General features: G+C 37.6%; 1 long non-coding RNA gene across 1 annotated transcript in view; it reads left to right on the top strand.

Moving 5' to 3' along the window:
* Window positions 1-3,493: 3,493 nt before the first annotated feature.
* LOC139183590 (uncharacterized) overlaps window positions 3,494-15,237 on the top strand; it is a 327,223-nt gene continuing 315,479 nt past the window's right edge. The window contains exon 1 of the long non-coding RNA XR_011567087.1: window positions 3,494-3,781. This is a non-coding gene — a long non-coding RNA (uncharacterized lncRNA). The remainder of the gene's footprint in view (window positions 3,782-15,237) is intronic.

Below are 15,237 nucleotides of genomic sequence, written 5' to 3'. Positions count from 1 at the left end.
ATTTTTTAAAAATTTATTTCAAATAGTGAGAAAAATAGCTTGAAAAAGAAGTGCTAGAGGGGGCAGCTAATGGCCCATGTAGAAAAAACTTTCATAGTATCCCTGAATACTAAATTAGTTGGTACCAGGAAATGGCAACCCACTCCAGTGTTCTTGCTGGAGAATCCCAGGGACGGGGGAGCCTGGTGGACTGCCGTCTATGGGGTCACACAGAGTCGGACACGACTGAAGTGACTTAGCAATAGCAATACTGAAGACCTTCAGGTTGCTTGCTTTTCAGTTTTTTACCTCCGTTACTTTTAGTTTTTCTTGCTTTTTTGAATTGCATAAACACAACAATGAACAAAGTGAGAAACATTTAAATTACAGGTTTGTTACATATTTTTGGCTATTTATTTGTTCATTGTGTATTTGTTCAATTCATCCTTTCTATTTACCTTCTTTTTACTTGCTGATTCTTCACAACATTACTGGTACAGGTTATGAGAAAAGAGAGTCAAAGTACTCTATTGATAAGATCAAGTACTCTATTGATAAGATCACCCATTGTTCTAGTTGAGCTTAAAAACAAACAAACAAAAAAACATAGAAATGTCCTGGCATCAGATTTTGTCTTCACTTATATTGTGAAACCACAAATAGGGTTAACGTGGCTTCAGGCTTGAATTTTTACATAATATAGGGATTCCTTGAACCTGTGTTCCTCGTGTATATGAACAAAGCCCCTAAGCAGTTAACAGACCTTCTTAAGCCCAAGTGTTCTCTATCAAGTTCAATTCTTGAGGAGCAGAGAAGGAAGGCAAAAGGGAAGGATATCATCATAGCACAATATTTGTGATTATATTTGCCAGGGAAGGCAGTGTATCTTGAGTAGAAAATGGGCTGGAGCTCAGAGGAATTGGAAGATAGCAAAATGACCCTTACAAATGGGACCTGGGGCTCTGATCCTCTTCAGACATTGCGGGGAGAAGTTTTTGTAGCTGGTTTTTTGCCTTCCCTTTTTGGAGGAGGGGGATAGGAGGATCAGGAGATACCTTTTTCTGCAATCTTTTGTTTTCTCTCATCTATTTGTTTTTAAAATAAAAAACAAAACAAAACAAAAACAACCAAAACCTGGTAGTTCAAGATCTGGCTTAAAGTGCTGCAAAGGATTCCCTAAGGCTTGTAAAGCTGTTGCAGCTGACAGCAATACGGTCTGAGTGTCTAACATACAGGTCTTGAGAGTCTAACAGACTTGGGCTTAAGTAATGTTTCTGCTCTTCCAAACCAAGTGACCTTCAAGAAATAACTTAATCACTTGATTTATTCATCTTGCTGTGTCAGGTCTTAGCTTATGAGAACTTCAGACTCTAGTTGTGGTGCACATGCTCAATAGCTTAATCACTTTAAATTATAATACCCTCACCTGTGAAATAACAGGTAATAACAGCTACCTTAGAGAGTTGAGAGGATTCAATAAGATCATATACCTGGGGAAAGCATTCAAAGAATTGTAGCATTTATAAAATACACTAATACTATTCAACTTATTGTCTTGGTTTGAAAGTTCAAGTACCTTTGTATTAAATAACTCTAATGGATCATTATCTTTGCGTGCATGCTCAGTTGGAGATAAGTCGGGACTCTTGCGACCCCATGGACTGCAGCCCTGCCAGGCTCCTCTCTCCATGGGATTCTGCAGGCAAGAATACTGGAGGGAGTTGCCATTTCCTTCTTCAGGTGATGTTCCCAACTCAGGGATTGAACCCGGGGGTTTCCCGTGTTTCAGGCAGATTATCTGCCACTGAGCCGCCTAGAAAGGCCTGTCATTAGCTTTATGGACTGCTTTCTCTGAAGGAATGATTTCATTTCATGTGGGCTTCATCACCTTCCATTTTATCCTCCTTTTAAGAAGATGAAAAAGTGTTTTGAAGTATTCTCTCTGCTTTTGAAGCAGCAAATTGGGAGAGGGAAAGAAGATACTCAAATTGCTTATCTTCGTTCTAGCAAACCCTGGATTTTCAATTAATAGTTTGCATGGGAAAAATGATTCTTGGTCAGTTTTAGCAATGCCAAGCAAATCCTCTGTAGTCCAAATTTCTATTTAGTTTTTTAAAATTTGTACTCTCATTTGTTATAATTCATATTTATATATTTGGTATGTGTTAAGAATACACACACACACACACACACACACACAGATTTTCTTTACTATTTTAAGGTATAGTAAGTAGAAGTCAAAGCCTCAAAGAACCTGAATCTAAGATGTTACTTAACTCACATACCTTTGAGGGACTATGGCAGGTGCTAGGCATACTTCCATGCAAAGATTTTAGTACACTATTCAGCAGACTGGACCTTTACCAAGGACAAACATTTGAAAATGAAAGAAGAGACAATTTCAGTGTGTCCTTAGTAGAGAAATGGTTAAACAAATGGTAGCAAATTCATCAAGGGAATGCTGTGCAGCTGTTAAAAACAATGAGGAAAAGCTGTATGCATCAAGTTGGAAATATCTCTAAGACATTAAATTTAAAAAGCAAGTCTGAGAACTATGTACACTACATGACTCCATTTAGGTTAAAAGATATCACATTATCATATCCAAAAATAAGTATATGTCAAATATATACATTTTATCTCTAGATTTATACCTATCCCATAGACAACAAAAACTAGAAGAATACCCATCACCTGTGACCCTGGGCAAAGAAACAGTTAAGGAGGAATTTATTGTTTTGCTCTAACAATTATGCATTATTTGAATCGCTTAGAATGTATTCCTGCTTACTTCTATGCCTTTTTGAAAAGATGAATAGACAACACATAATTGGAGTAAGATCAAGAAAACATGAATCTTTTAAAAATTATTTCTAATTATGATAAAATTAAAAAACATAAAAATTTACCATTTTAACTGTTTTTGAGTGTACAATACAGTGGTGTCAAGTTTATTCACATTGTTTTGCCACCAGTCAACACCATCCACATCCAGAACTCTTTGCCTTGCAAAACTGAAATTGTACTCATTAAGTAGTTACCCCGGAGAAGGCAATGGCACCCCACTCCAGTGTTCTTGCCTGGAGAATCCCAGGAACACAGGAGCCTGGCAGGAGGCCGTCTATGGGGTCGCGCAAAGTCGGACACAACTGAAGCGACTTAGCAGCAGCAGCAGCAAGCAATTACCCATTTGCTCCTCCCACAATCTTACTTTCTGCTCTCAAGATTTCTTTTTATTTTATTTATACAACAGAAAGTGTAAATTTTACTTTTCTTTCACTAGGGTAACACCATTTCCCAAGAAAACGATACAGCTTTCCACATTATTTCACAGCCAAAGGAACTACATCCATTTGCTGGTACTTTGGGTTCATTCTGCAATAGACATCTAGCTTCCAAGCCTCTTCACGGGGTGAACAGTTCTGGTGGCGCCTCTTGATGACGTGCCGAGTTCGCACGTGCCTGCTTTAAAAAGCCTGAGTCGGCTGCGTGCGCAGCAGCAGGAGGTTGGAGAGACACTTAAGTCAAGGGTCTGCGTGGGTTTGCACCCACTGGGACCTCAACCCGAAAGGGCTCCCAACAGGAGTGTGGTGCGTGTGTGGGGCTTCCTTGTGCAACAGCTCTGACTTAGTGGAGGTTTCGTGGTTAGAAACCACCACTTTGCTTAGAAAAGCCGTTGCCATTTTATGGGTAAATCTGTGTGGTCAGCCGCGGCCCTGCTGACAGCTTTTGGAAGCCACCCACACTGGAGGATTCGCAACTTGCCTGCCAGCTACTGTTCCTGTGAATTTGACTTCTCCAGGTACTTCATATAAGTGGAATCATGAAGTATTTGTACTGTTGTGACTAGTTTATTTCACTCAGCATGTCCTCAGCCCCTGTATTATGCCCTCAAGTTTTGTCCATGTTGAATTTCCTTCCTTTTATAGGCTGAATAATGTTCCTGTGTGTGTGTGTGTGTATCAGTGTCACATTTTGTTTAAGCATTTTCTAAGTCTTTTGTAAGTGATTTTTCAATTGGCTATAATACATAATAAAAATGTGGTTAAGGGATAGTGTTCTGTTTAAGGAAGATTGGTATAATCTCTCAGAGTTGCAAAAAAATACTCCACCACACACTTTTTTTTTTTTTTTTTTTGGTCATTAGGAATATTAATCAAAGAATTGGAAAACTGAATACTTGCTCCGTTAGATTGGAGAATGGATAATTCAAGTAAGACCAGACAAATATGGCATAACCTCACTATTTGAGTCTTATGTCAAGCATTTCATCACATGTAAATTTTTTAGTGCCATTGTGTTTAAACTCCTGAAGGAATCAATTAAGTGAACTTTTAGGATATTTTACAAAAAGAGTAATTAGGAAGGCAGGGCTTTAAACTTTGCCTAGTTTACCCTGTATCCGGAGACATAACTAAAACTTTATTATATAAAAGAATGGAGGAAATTGAAAACAGGATTTCAGGATGTTAACAAAACATCATCCCTGTACACATAATATTTATATTGCCAAATGCCAGTAGGAATTCCTTTTGCATTTTATTTTTGCCTAATTACTTATGTCAGGAATTTTGAGACAATTAGGAGCCAAAAAGGAAAGAAAAAACTTTGCCATGTTCTTCTCTTTAGTAAATACTTGCGGGCTAGTTGTATATAATCCACAGATTTCCAAAGGATATACTTCAGGTGTTCTTCAAAAATAATTGAAATCTTCTGTTCTCCTTTTGTATTAATACAAAGGACACATAATAACTTACTTCCACCAATCAGGATATTATATAATTTCAGACAAGAATTGTGGTAGCTTTACCAAGGTCACCGTCTGAATTGAGGAAGGCTAGAGACCCGTCTTTTTCTCTCTGTGGCATATTCCACCTTTATTTTTCCTTTGCCCCATTTCCCTTTTTACTCTGTTCTATCTTTCTTATTCAGCCATGTAGTTGTATATCTTCAGGCTGTGATCTTCACTGGAAGTAACAGAGTAATCTTTCACTTGTTATGACTTAGAGTTAATTCTACTTTTCAGACTCATTTATTGTATCAATAATAATTACAGCTTTTTCCACTCCCAAAGGTATGAGAAAAGATATGTTTCCATATCTTGGCTATTGTGAATAAATACTTCAAAAAAGATAGGATATAGCTCTTCAGAATTCTGTTCTCATTTCTTTTGGGCTTATATTCAGAAGTGGAATTGCTGGACTGTGGGCTATATCCTTTCATTGGAAGGACTCATGTTGAAGCTGAAACTCCAATACTTTGGCCACTTGATGTGAAGAATTGACTCATTTGAAAGGACCCTGATGCTGGGGAAGATTGAAGGCGGGAGGAGAAGGGGACGAGAGAGGATGAGATGGTTGGATGGCATCACCGACTCAGTGGACATGAGTTTGAGTAAACTCCGGGAGTTGGTGATGGACAGAGAGGCCTGGTGTGCTGCAGTCCATGGGGTTGCAAAGAGTTGGACATGACTGAGCGACTGAACTGAACTGGGCTAGATCTATTTTTAATTTTTTTGAGGAATTTTCATATTGTTTTCCACAGTGGTTGGACCAGTTTACATTCTCAGCAACAGTGTTAATATGGGCTTCCTTTTTAACATTTTTTTTTTTGCTGGCACCTGTTCTCTCTTGTCTTCTTGATATTAGCCGTTCTAACAAGTATGAGGTGGTATCTCAGTGTGGTTTTGATTTGTGTTTTCCTGATGACTAGCGATGTTGAGCATCTTTTCCTGTGTGTGTTGGCCCTTTTGATGTCCTCTTTGAAAAAAAACCTATTTAGTTCTTTTGCTCACTTTTTAACTGGATGTTTGTTTTTATTTGTTATTAACTTGTATGAGTTCTTTATAAATTCAGGTATGAACTGTTTATCTGATACATGGTTTGCCAAATTTTCTCCCTTTTTGTAGGTAATCTTTTAATTTTCTTTTTAAAAATTTTTACCGATTACAGCAAAGTGAATTAGATATATGTGTGTGTGTGTGTGTGTGTGTGTGTGTGTGTGTGTATATGTTCTTTTTTCTAAATAGTCTTTTCCCATATAGGCCACTACAGAGTATTGAGTAGAGTTTCTTGTGCTATACAGCAGGTTCTAATTAGTTATCTATTTTTTAAAATTTATTTTTGATTATAGGAGGATAGCTTTACAATGTTGTGTTGCTTTCTGCTGTACAACAACATGAATAAGCTATATCCCCTCCCTCTTGAAGCTCTCTCCCGTCCTCCCCATCCCACGCCTTAGGTCATCACGGGGCACCGAGCTGAGCGCCCTTGTTATATAGCAGCTTCCCACTGGCTGGCTGTTTTACACATGATGGTATGTCAGTGCTACCCTCTTAATTGTTTCTTTTGCTCTGGGAAGCTTTTGAGTTTTGTAGTTCCACTTGTTAATTCTTGGTTTTGTTGTCTGTGCTTTTGGCATCATGTCCAAAAAATTGCTGCCAAGACCAATGTCAAGAAGCTTCTTTCCTATATTGTCTTCTAGGATTTTTATGATATCAGGCTTTATGTTTAAGTCATTGATTCATTTCAAGTTACTGTTTTGTGGGTAGTGTGAGATAAGGATCCCGTTTTTCTGATCTGTGTGACCTTCTCCAGTTGCCCCAGCATTATTTCTTGAGAACTCTGTCTTTTCCTTGTTGAGTATTCTTGGCTTCCTTGTTGAATATTGGTTAACTGTATGTGCCAGGATATAATTCTGGGCTCTGTGTCCTGTTCCATTGGTTCATGTGTCTATTTTTGCACCAGTTCCCAGTTCCATACTGTTCTTATTGCTATGGCTTTGTTGTACAGTTTGAAATCAGGAAGCACGATACCTCCAACTTTATTCTTTTTCTCAGGATTGCTTTGGCTATTCAGAGTCTTTTGTAGTTCCACACAAATTTTAGGATGTTTCTTCTGTTTCTGTGAAGAATGACGTTAAAGTTTTGATGAGAACTGCTTTGAATCTGTAGATGGCTTCGAGCAGCATAATTTAACAATATTGGTTCCAGAAAAACATCTATTTCTGCTTTATTGACTATGCCAAAGCCTTTGACTGTGTGGATCACAATAAACTGTGGAAAATTCGGAAAGAGATGGGAATACCAGACCACCTGATCTGCCTCTTGAGAAATCTGTATGCAGGTCAGGAAGCAACAGTTGGAACTGGACATGGAACAACAGACTGGTTCCAAATAGGAAAAGGAGTACGTCAAGGCTGTATATTGTCACTCTGTTTATTTAACTTCTATGCAAATTACATCATGAGAAACGCTGGACTGGAAGAAGCACAAACTGGAATCAAGATTGCCGGGAGAAATATCAATAACCTGAGATATGCAGATGACACCACCCTTATGGCAGAAAGTGAAGAGGAACTCAAAAGCCTCTGATGAAAGTGAAAGGGGAGAGTGAAAAAGTTGGCTTAAAGCTCAACATTCAGAAAACGAAGATCATGGGATCCGGTCCCACCACTTCATGGGAAATAGATGGGGAAACAGTGGAAACAGTGTCAGACTTTATTTTTCTGGGCTCCAAAATCACTGTAGATGGTGACTGCAGCCATGAAATTAAAAGATGCTTACTCCTTGGAAGGAAAGTTATGACCAACCTAGATAGCATATTCAAAAGCAGAGACATTACTTTGCCAACAAAGGTTCGTCTAGTCAAGGCTATGGTTTTTCCTGTGGTCATGTATGGTTGTGAGAGTTGCACTGTGAAGAAGGCTGAGCGCCAAAGAATTGATGCTTTTGGTTTTTTTTTTAATTTTATTTTATTTTTAAACTTTATATAATTGTATTAGTTTTGCCAAATATCAAAATGAATCCTCCACAGGTATACATGCTTTTGAAGTGTGATGTTGGAGAAGACTCTTGAGAGTCCCTTGGACTGCAAGGAGATCAGCCCTGGGATTTCTTTGGAAGGAATGATGCTAAAGTTGAAACTCCAGTACTTTGGCCACCTCATGCGAAGAGTTGATTCATTGGAAAAGACCCTGATGCTGGGAGGGATTGGGGGCAGGAGGAGAAGGGGATGACAGAGGGTGATATGGCTGGATGGCATCACTGACTCGATGGACGTGAGTCTGGGTGAACTCCGGGAGTTGGTGATGGACAGGGAGACCTGGCGTGCTGCGATTCATGGGTCGCAAAGAGTTGGACATGACTGAGCGACTGATCTGATCTGATTCCATGGACATGGGGTTTAAAAAAATTGTGTCTTCTTTGATTTCTTTCAGCAAATCTTAGAGTTTTAATTATACAGATATTTCAGTTCCTTGGTTAAATTTAACTCTAAATGTTTTATTTATGATGCTATTGTGAATGGGATAGTTTTACTTTTTTTTCAGGTGGTTCATCATTATTGTAAAGGAATGCAGCTGATTTCTGTATGTTACTTTTGTATCCTACAACTTCACTAAAACTGTTGATTAGTTCCAAGAGTTTTTTTGTTGCTGACCCTTTGTAGTTTTCTATATATAAAATCATATTATCAGCAAAAAGTAATAGTTTATGTCTTCCTTTCTGACTTAGATGCGTTTTATTTCTTTATCTTGCCTAATTGCCCTGGCTAGAACTTCTGTACTGAATTGAAAAAGAGAGGTGAGAGTGGGCATCCTTGGCTTGTTTCTGATCTCAGAGGAAAAGATTTTCAATTTTTTCCTCTGTTGTGTATGGTGTTAGCTGTGAGTTTGCCAAATGCGACTTTTATTATGTTGAAGTGTGTTCCTTCTATACCCATTTGTTAAGAGATATTTTTTTTTATCATGAAAGCATATTATATCCTGTCAAATGCTTTTTTTGTGTCTATTATAATGATTATGTGATTTTTTAATTTTTTTGATGGGATAAATTATAGTAATTGACTTTTTTATGTTGAACCATTATTGCATTTCAGGATGAGTCCTACTGAGCATGGCACATTATATTTTTACTGTGTTCTTAAATTCAGTTTGCTAATATTTTATTGAGAATTTTTGCATCTGTGTTCATCAGGGGTATTGATTTATAGTTTTCTTGTGGTTCCTTTACCTGGTTTTGATGTCAAGGTAGTGTAATAGGGGTGGGATGGAGCATGGCCTTTGGCCTGTGTGGCAGTGGTCTCCACAGTAGCAATTTTCTTGGGTTGCAGTCTGTAGGACCCGGCCCCGCATTTACTTGCTTGTCCCCTTCCCTGAAGCAGTTGAGAAGCAAGGTCTGCCCAGCAGGGCACTGAGGAGGGGGACTGGAAAAGAAGGCTGCAGCAGCATCAGGCACACGCAAAGCTGCACACACAGCTTATTGCTTAGGTGAGTCTGGGCTGTTTCAGAATGCAGAGTAGGTGCATGAACAGGTAGACCAGCAGACTGGCAGAGATGGTGATGCTGTGTCTGACCATGAGTTAGGGAAACCCTCTGTTGGTGTGAAAGTCCAGTTTAAGATGCTGTGGCTGGAACATTGTGACCTGACCATGACCTGACCCACGTGAACAGCTGCAAGAACAAAGGATCAGACACCAAGAATTTTGCAACAACTAAGCACACCCCTCCCTCACCTTGCCTGTAACAGGGCTTTGCTGAAAGCCTTTGAGGAGTGCGCAGTTTTTTAAAGGCATGAGCCACTCGTCTCTCTGCATGGCCCTGCAATAAACCTCTTTTGGCTTCAGATGCCAATGTTTAGGTATTGTTTGTCTTCACTGTGTGTTGGGTGCACAGACTTGCATTCAGAAACAGTAATGCTGGCGTCATAGAATGAATTTGGAGGTGTTCTTTTCTCCTCCACATTTTGGAAGCATCTGAAAAGGATTGGTGTTAACTCCTCTTTAAATATTGGCTAGAATTCACCAGTGAAGCTGTTTGGTACTGCAGTTTTCTGTGTTGGGAGGTTTCTGTTGCCGATTAAATCTCTTTACTCATGATTGGCCTCCTTATATTTTCTGTTTCTTCCTGATTGAATCTCAGTAGGTTGTGTTCCTAGAAATGTATCCAGTTCTCCTAGGTTATATAACTTATTGGCATGTAATTATTCATAGCAGTCCATGTATTTCTGTGTAGTATTAGTTGTAATGTTGCCTCTTCAATTTCTAATTTTGTTTAAGTCATCTTTTTTCTTGGTTAATCTTTCCAACGTTTGTCTATTTTGTTTGCCTTTTCAAAGAACCAGAACACGCTTTTGTTGTTCCTTTGTATTGTTTTTCTGGTCTCTATTTCATGTATTTCTTCTCTGAGCCTTATTGTTTCCTTCCTTCAGCTGTGTGCTTGATTTGATCTTTGTCCAGGTCCTTGAGGTGTAAAGTTAAGTATTTTAATCAAAATCCATGTAATTTCTTAATATATGCATTTATTGCTGTAAACGTTTCTCTCAAAATGCTTTTGCTGCCTCTCACAAGATTTTATATATTGAATTTCCATTTTAATTTATTTTAAGATAATAATTAATTTCATTTTTGATTTCTCTTTTTGACCAGTTGGTTGTTTAGAAGTGTGTTACTTCGTTTCTGTATGTTTGTCTTATCACTTTCCTGTTGTTGATATCTAGTTTCATATCATTGTAATCAGAAAAGATGCCATAATTTAAGTCTTCTTGAATTTGTTTATATTTGTTTTGTGTTCTATTATAGATGTATCCTGGAGAATGTTCCATGTGCCCTTAAGAAAAATATGTATTTTGCTGCTGTCGGATGAAATGTTAAGTGTATATCTGCTGAGTTCATTTGTTCTAAATTATTGTTTGGGCTTCCTGGTGGCTCAGCTGGTAAATAATCTGCCTGCAATGAGGAAGACCTGGGTTTGATCCTTGGGTTGGGAAGATCCCCTGGAGAAGGCAGTGGCTACCCACTCTAGAATTCTGGCCTGATTAACTCCAACATTAATTGTTGATTTTCTGTCTGGGCTGTCTATTGTTTCCTGATAGTGGGGTATTGAAATCTCCTAATATGATTGTATTATTGTCTAGGTCTCTCTTAAGATCCATTGTATTTGCTTAATATATTGGTGCTCAGTGTTAAGATATATATATATTTATGAGCACATATATAATTGCTACATCTTGACGTCTTAACCCCTTTTTCATTTTATAATGATCTTGTTTGTCTCTTGCTACCATTTTTTGACTTGAAGTCTGTTATGTTTTATAGGAGTCTGGCTGTACCCACTTTCTCTTGGTTTCTTCTTGCTTAGACTATCATCTCAGTCCTTCCTTTGAGACTATGTGTATCTTTAGAGTTGAAGTGAGTCTTCTGTAGGTAAAATATGGTTGGATCCTGTTTTTTAATTCATACAGTTACTCTGTATTTTTTGATTAGTGAGTTAAGTCTATTTACATTTAGAATGATTATTTATGTGTAATAATATAATACTGCCATTTTATCTTTTCTGGTTATTTTTTATCTCCTTTTTTTCCCCTTTCTCTTTCTAGCTCATTTGTATGTTGGTGGTTTTCCATAGTGATTTATTCAGTCTCTTTTTTTATGTTTTGTGTTTCTGCTGTATAGTTTTGCTTTGTGTTACCATAAGGTTTACATAAAACATCTCGTAAATAAAGACCCCTTTTTATGCTTTATAGCAACTTACTTTCAATCATAAAGGTTCCATTATTGTTCCTCTTCTATGTTTTGATGTCACAAATTATCTCTCTTTAAGCTTAGTAAGTATAGTTATTTTAAATTATTTTCTCTTAATGTTTATGCTTAAATTAAGTGTTTAACACACTTCTAAAATAGAGGCTTTATTTTATATTAAAATTTATAATAAAATTAGAATATTTAAACATATTAAAGTTAAAATGTATTTATTAAATTATAAATGATTAATTTATAAGTTAATGTGGTACATTTTATAAATTTATAACTTAAGTTATATTAAAATACATTTTATATTATTTTATATTAAAGGGACCTTATTTTATATTAAACTGGGGCTTTCCCAGTAGCTCAGCGGTAAAGAATCTGCCTGTAGTGCAGGAGCTGTAGGAGATGCAAGTTCGATCCCCTGGGTTGGGAAGATCTCCTGGAGAAGGGAATGACAACCCACTTCAGTATTCTTGCCTGGAGAATCCCATGGACAGAGAAGCCTGGTGGGCTACAGTCCATAGGGTTGCTAAGAGTCGGACATGACTGAGCGACTAAGCACACACACACAAAATAAAGTTATACTTTTCTAATTCCAGCTGTCTATATATCATCGTAATCAGAGTTTTTTGTACTTTTGAATTCATTTCAGCTTGAAGAGTTCCCTCCAACCTTTCTCATAAGGTGAATCTGGTAGTTGTGAATTCCTGCAGCTCTTTTTTTGTCTGGGAAAGCTTTTATTTTTCCTTCATATCTGAAGGATAACTTTGTTGGATAGAGTATTCTTGGCTGGCAATTTTTATCTTTGGATAATTTGAGTATATCAATCTACTTTCTCGTGGCTTGTACATTTTCTACTGAGAAATCTAATAATGGCCTAAATGGGAGTTCTTTGTAGATTATTTTTTTCCCCTACATCTTAAAAAAAATTTTCTTCATCATTAACTTTGGCAATTTCATTATGATGTGTCTTATAAAGTCTATTTATATGGAGATAATAAAGTGTTCTGTTAGCTTTGTGGATTTGTATTAATATATCCAGTTTTTTCTCCTAGTTTAGAAAGTTCTCAGCTATTGTTTTTTAAAACAAAATCTCTGTCCCCTTCGTTTTTCCTTCTGTAAACCCATTATTCTTATGTTGGATTTTCTAAGGGAGTCTGATGACTTGCGTAGGGTTTCTTCACTTAAAAAAAATCTTTGTTCTCTTTCATCTTGCATTTGACACATTTCTCAATTCCTAACTTTCAGGTTGCTTATTCTCTCTTCCATCTGATCTGCTCTGTTTTCAGTGCTTTCTAATATATTCTTCATCACTTTCTCTTTTTATTGTATTCAGTTTTTCAGGTCCGTCATTTCTATTTGGTTCTTTTTTAAAATTTACATCTCTTTAGTAAAGTGTTAATTTAATTCCTGAGTTCATTGCCTTTTATGAATATTCTTGTAATACGTTGAAATTCTTCATAATAACTGAATTCTCTGTCATATTATAATATTTTGTGTCCAGATTCAGTTGCAGGAAAATTGTCATTTTGCTTTTGTGATACCATGGTTTTTCATAGTGCTTGATGAAATGTGCCTCTGCTGCTGCATTTTAATTAGCAAGCAACTTTTATTTTAGGTGTTAAAGTGAAAGTGAAGTCGCTCAGTAGTATCTGACTCTTTGCGACCCCATGGACTGTAGCCTACCAGGCTCCTCTGTCCATGGGATTTTCCAGGCAATAGTACTGGAGTGGATTGCCATTTAAGGCTGTATTTAATTCTAACAATTCAACAGGTTGTCAATTAGAAGACTTTCTTTTGTTTTCCAGAAGGTGGCACTAGAGCACAAGTTTTTGGTTTCTGTTACTGGTACTGCAGATGGTGACTGCAGCCATGAAATTTAAAGACACTTGCTCCTTGGAAGAAAAGCTATGACCAACCTAGACAGCATATTAAAAAGCAGAGACGTTACTTTGCCCACAGAGGTCTGTCTAGTCAAAACTATGGTTTTTCCAGTAGTCATGTATGGATGTGAGAGTTGGACATTCAAGAAAGCTGAGCGCCGAAGAATTGATGCTTTTGAACTGTGGTGTTGGAGAAGACTCTGGAGAGTCCCTTGGACTGCAAGGAGATCCACCCAGCCCATCCTAAAGGAAATCAGTCCTGAATATTCATTGGAAAGACTGATGCTGAAGCTGAAACTCCAGTACTTTGGCCACCTGATGGGAAGAACTGACTCATTGGAAAAGACCCTGATGCTGAGAAAGACTGAAGGCAGGAGGAGAAGGGGACGACAGAGGATGCGATGGTTGGATGGCATCACCGACTCAATGGACATGAGTTTGAGCAATCTCCTGAAGTTGCTGATGGACAGGGAAACCTGGCATGCTTCAGTCCATGGGGTTGCAAAGAGTCAGACACAACTGAGCAACTGAACTGAACTGGTGCTGACTTGTAGCTAAAGTTGGGAGTGTGCCTTTTTTTTTTTTTTTTTTTAAAGCTGGCATTAAAAAAAAATAAAGTTAGTGGCAAGAGTTGGGGGAGGTGTCCTTTTAGCACTTGGGTTCTTGCCCAGTAGGGGGAGTTCCAGAGGGAGTGGAGGAGTACATGTCCATAGGCAGACCTTTTGCTGACGTCTTGGGGAGATGGTGTGATTTGTGTTCCTTCAGGTCTCTGTGTGCCTTCCTCCCTTTACTTTCCCTCTGCCTAGTCATGGAGACCTCTTTTCAGAAATCTGATTGCAGGAAAGCAGTGGGACCTTCTACTGCAGCTCTTGTGGCCAGGCAGGATTTTAGCTTACCTGTCCTCTGCTAGAGGAGTTGCCACTGCCGCTCGTGATGGTGTCACTGCCACCACCGCTGGCCCAACGCTACTGCTGCCGCACCTTGTTTGACTCTGTATCCTCCTCCCTGGCCTAATCCACCCACTTTTGGGTGCATTTCTGAAGTGTTCTGGTGTGTTGTGTTAAGGAACTTGGATCGGTTATAGATATCCAATTAGTTTTAAATTGAAGAGGAGAGAAAAAAGACCAACTCACACCAACCACCATGATGCTGCCCCCAGTCTTCTCAGATCATCATTTTTAACCTCATAATGTGGCTAATGAAATCCCATCTCTACTATGCTTTCAATGATAGGCTTTCATTATTCATGTAATATTTAGAGGGTTGTTTCTTTTTAAACCAGTTGTCTATGTTGTTAATTTGGTTAGAAATAAAGTTAATGTTGATAAAATTAGAAATAGAATTTCATGAATTCAGTTAACTGAGCAAATTAATAATATATTATTTTGAAATAATCAAAAAGCATATGCATAAACTTCCATCAGGATATTTTGTGTTCCATAAGAGAGAATTTGATCACATCACATAGTATGAATTAGGGATCCAGTAATCATCCTTATAATAATTAAAATGTTAATTTCTTTTCTGTTTTTAATGAAAATAAAAATATAAATTCTAATATGTTCTTTATATGTATGAAAAGGGCATCTTTCACACCCAGCCTTAGAGACATCTATAGAATAAAATCCACACTCGTCAGTGTAACTGTTATTTGGGGTCAGTGTTGTATGATCTGTATTTTTCATCAGTTTCCTTTTAGCCTGCTCAAGTGTTTATAATTAACACAGGTTTATAGCTTATAGTTGGGTCTTGCATTTGAATTTAACAATATTTTTCTTTTAATTGGAGTATTTAGACCATTTATATTTAAATGTAACAATTTGTTCAGCTTTTAAATTTACCATCTGTTT

Source organism: Bos indicus, chromosome 6 (assembly GCF_029378745.1).
Source record: "Bos indicus isolate NIAB-ARS_2022 breed Sahiwal x Tharparkar chromosome 6, NIAB-ARS_B.indTharparkar_mat_pri_1.0, whole genome shotgun sequence".
Lineage (NCBI taxonomy): Eukaryota > Metazoa > Chordata > Mammalia > Artiodactyla > Bovidae > Bos > Bos indicus.
The sequence above is the reverse complement of the archived record's forward strand: the minus strand, read 5'-3'. Positions and strand labels throughout refer to the sequence as shown.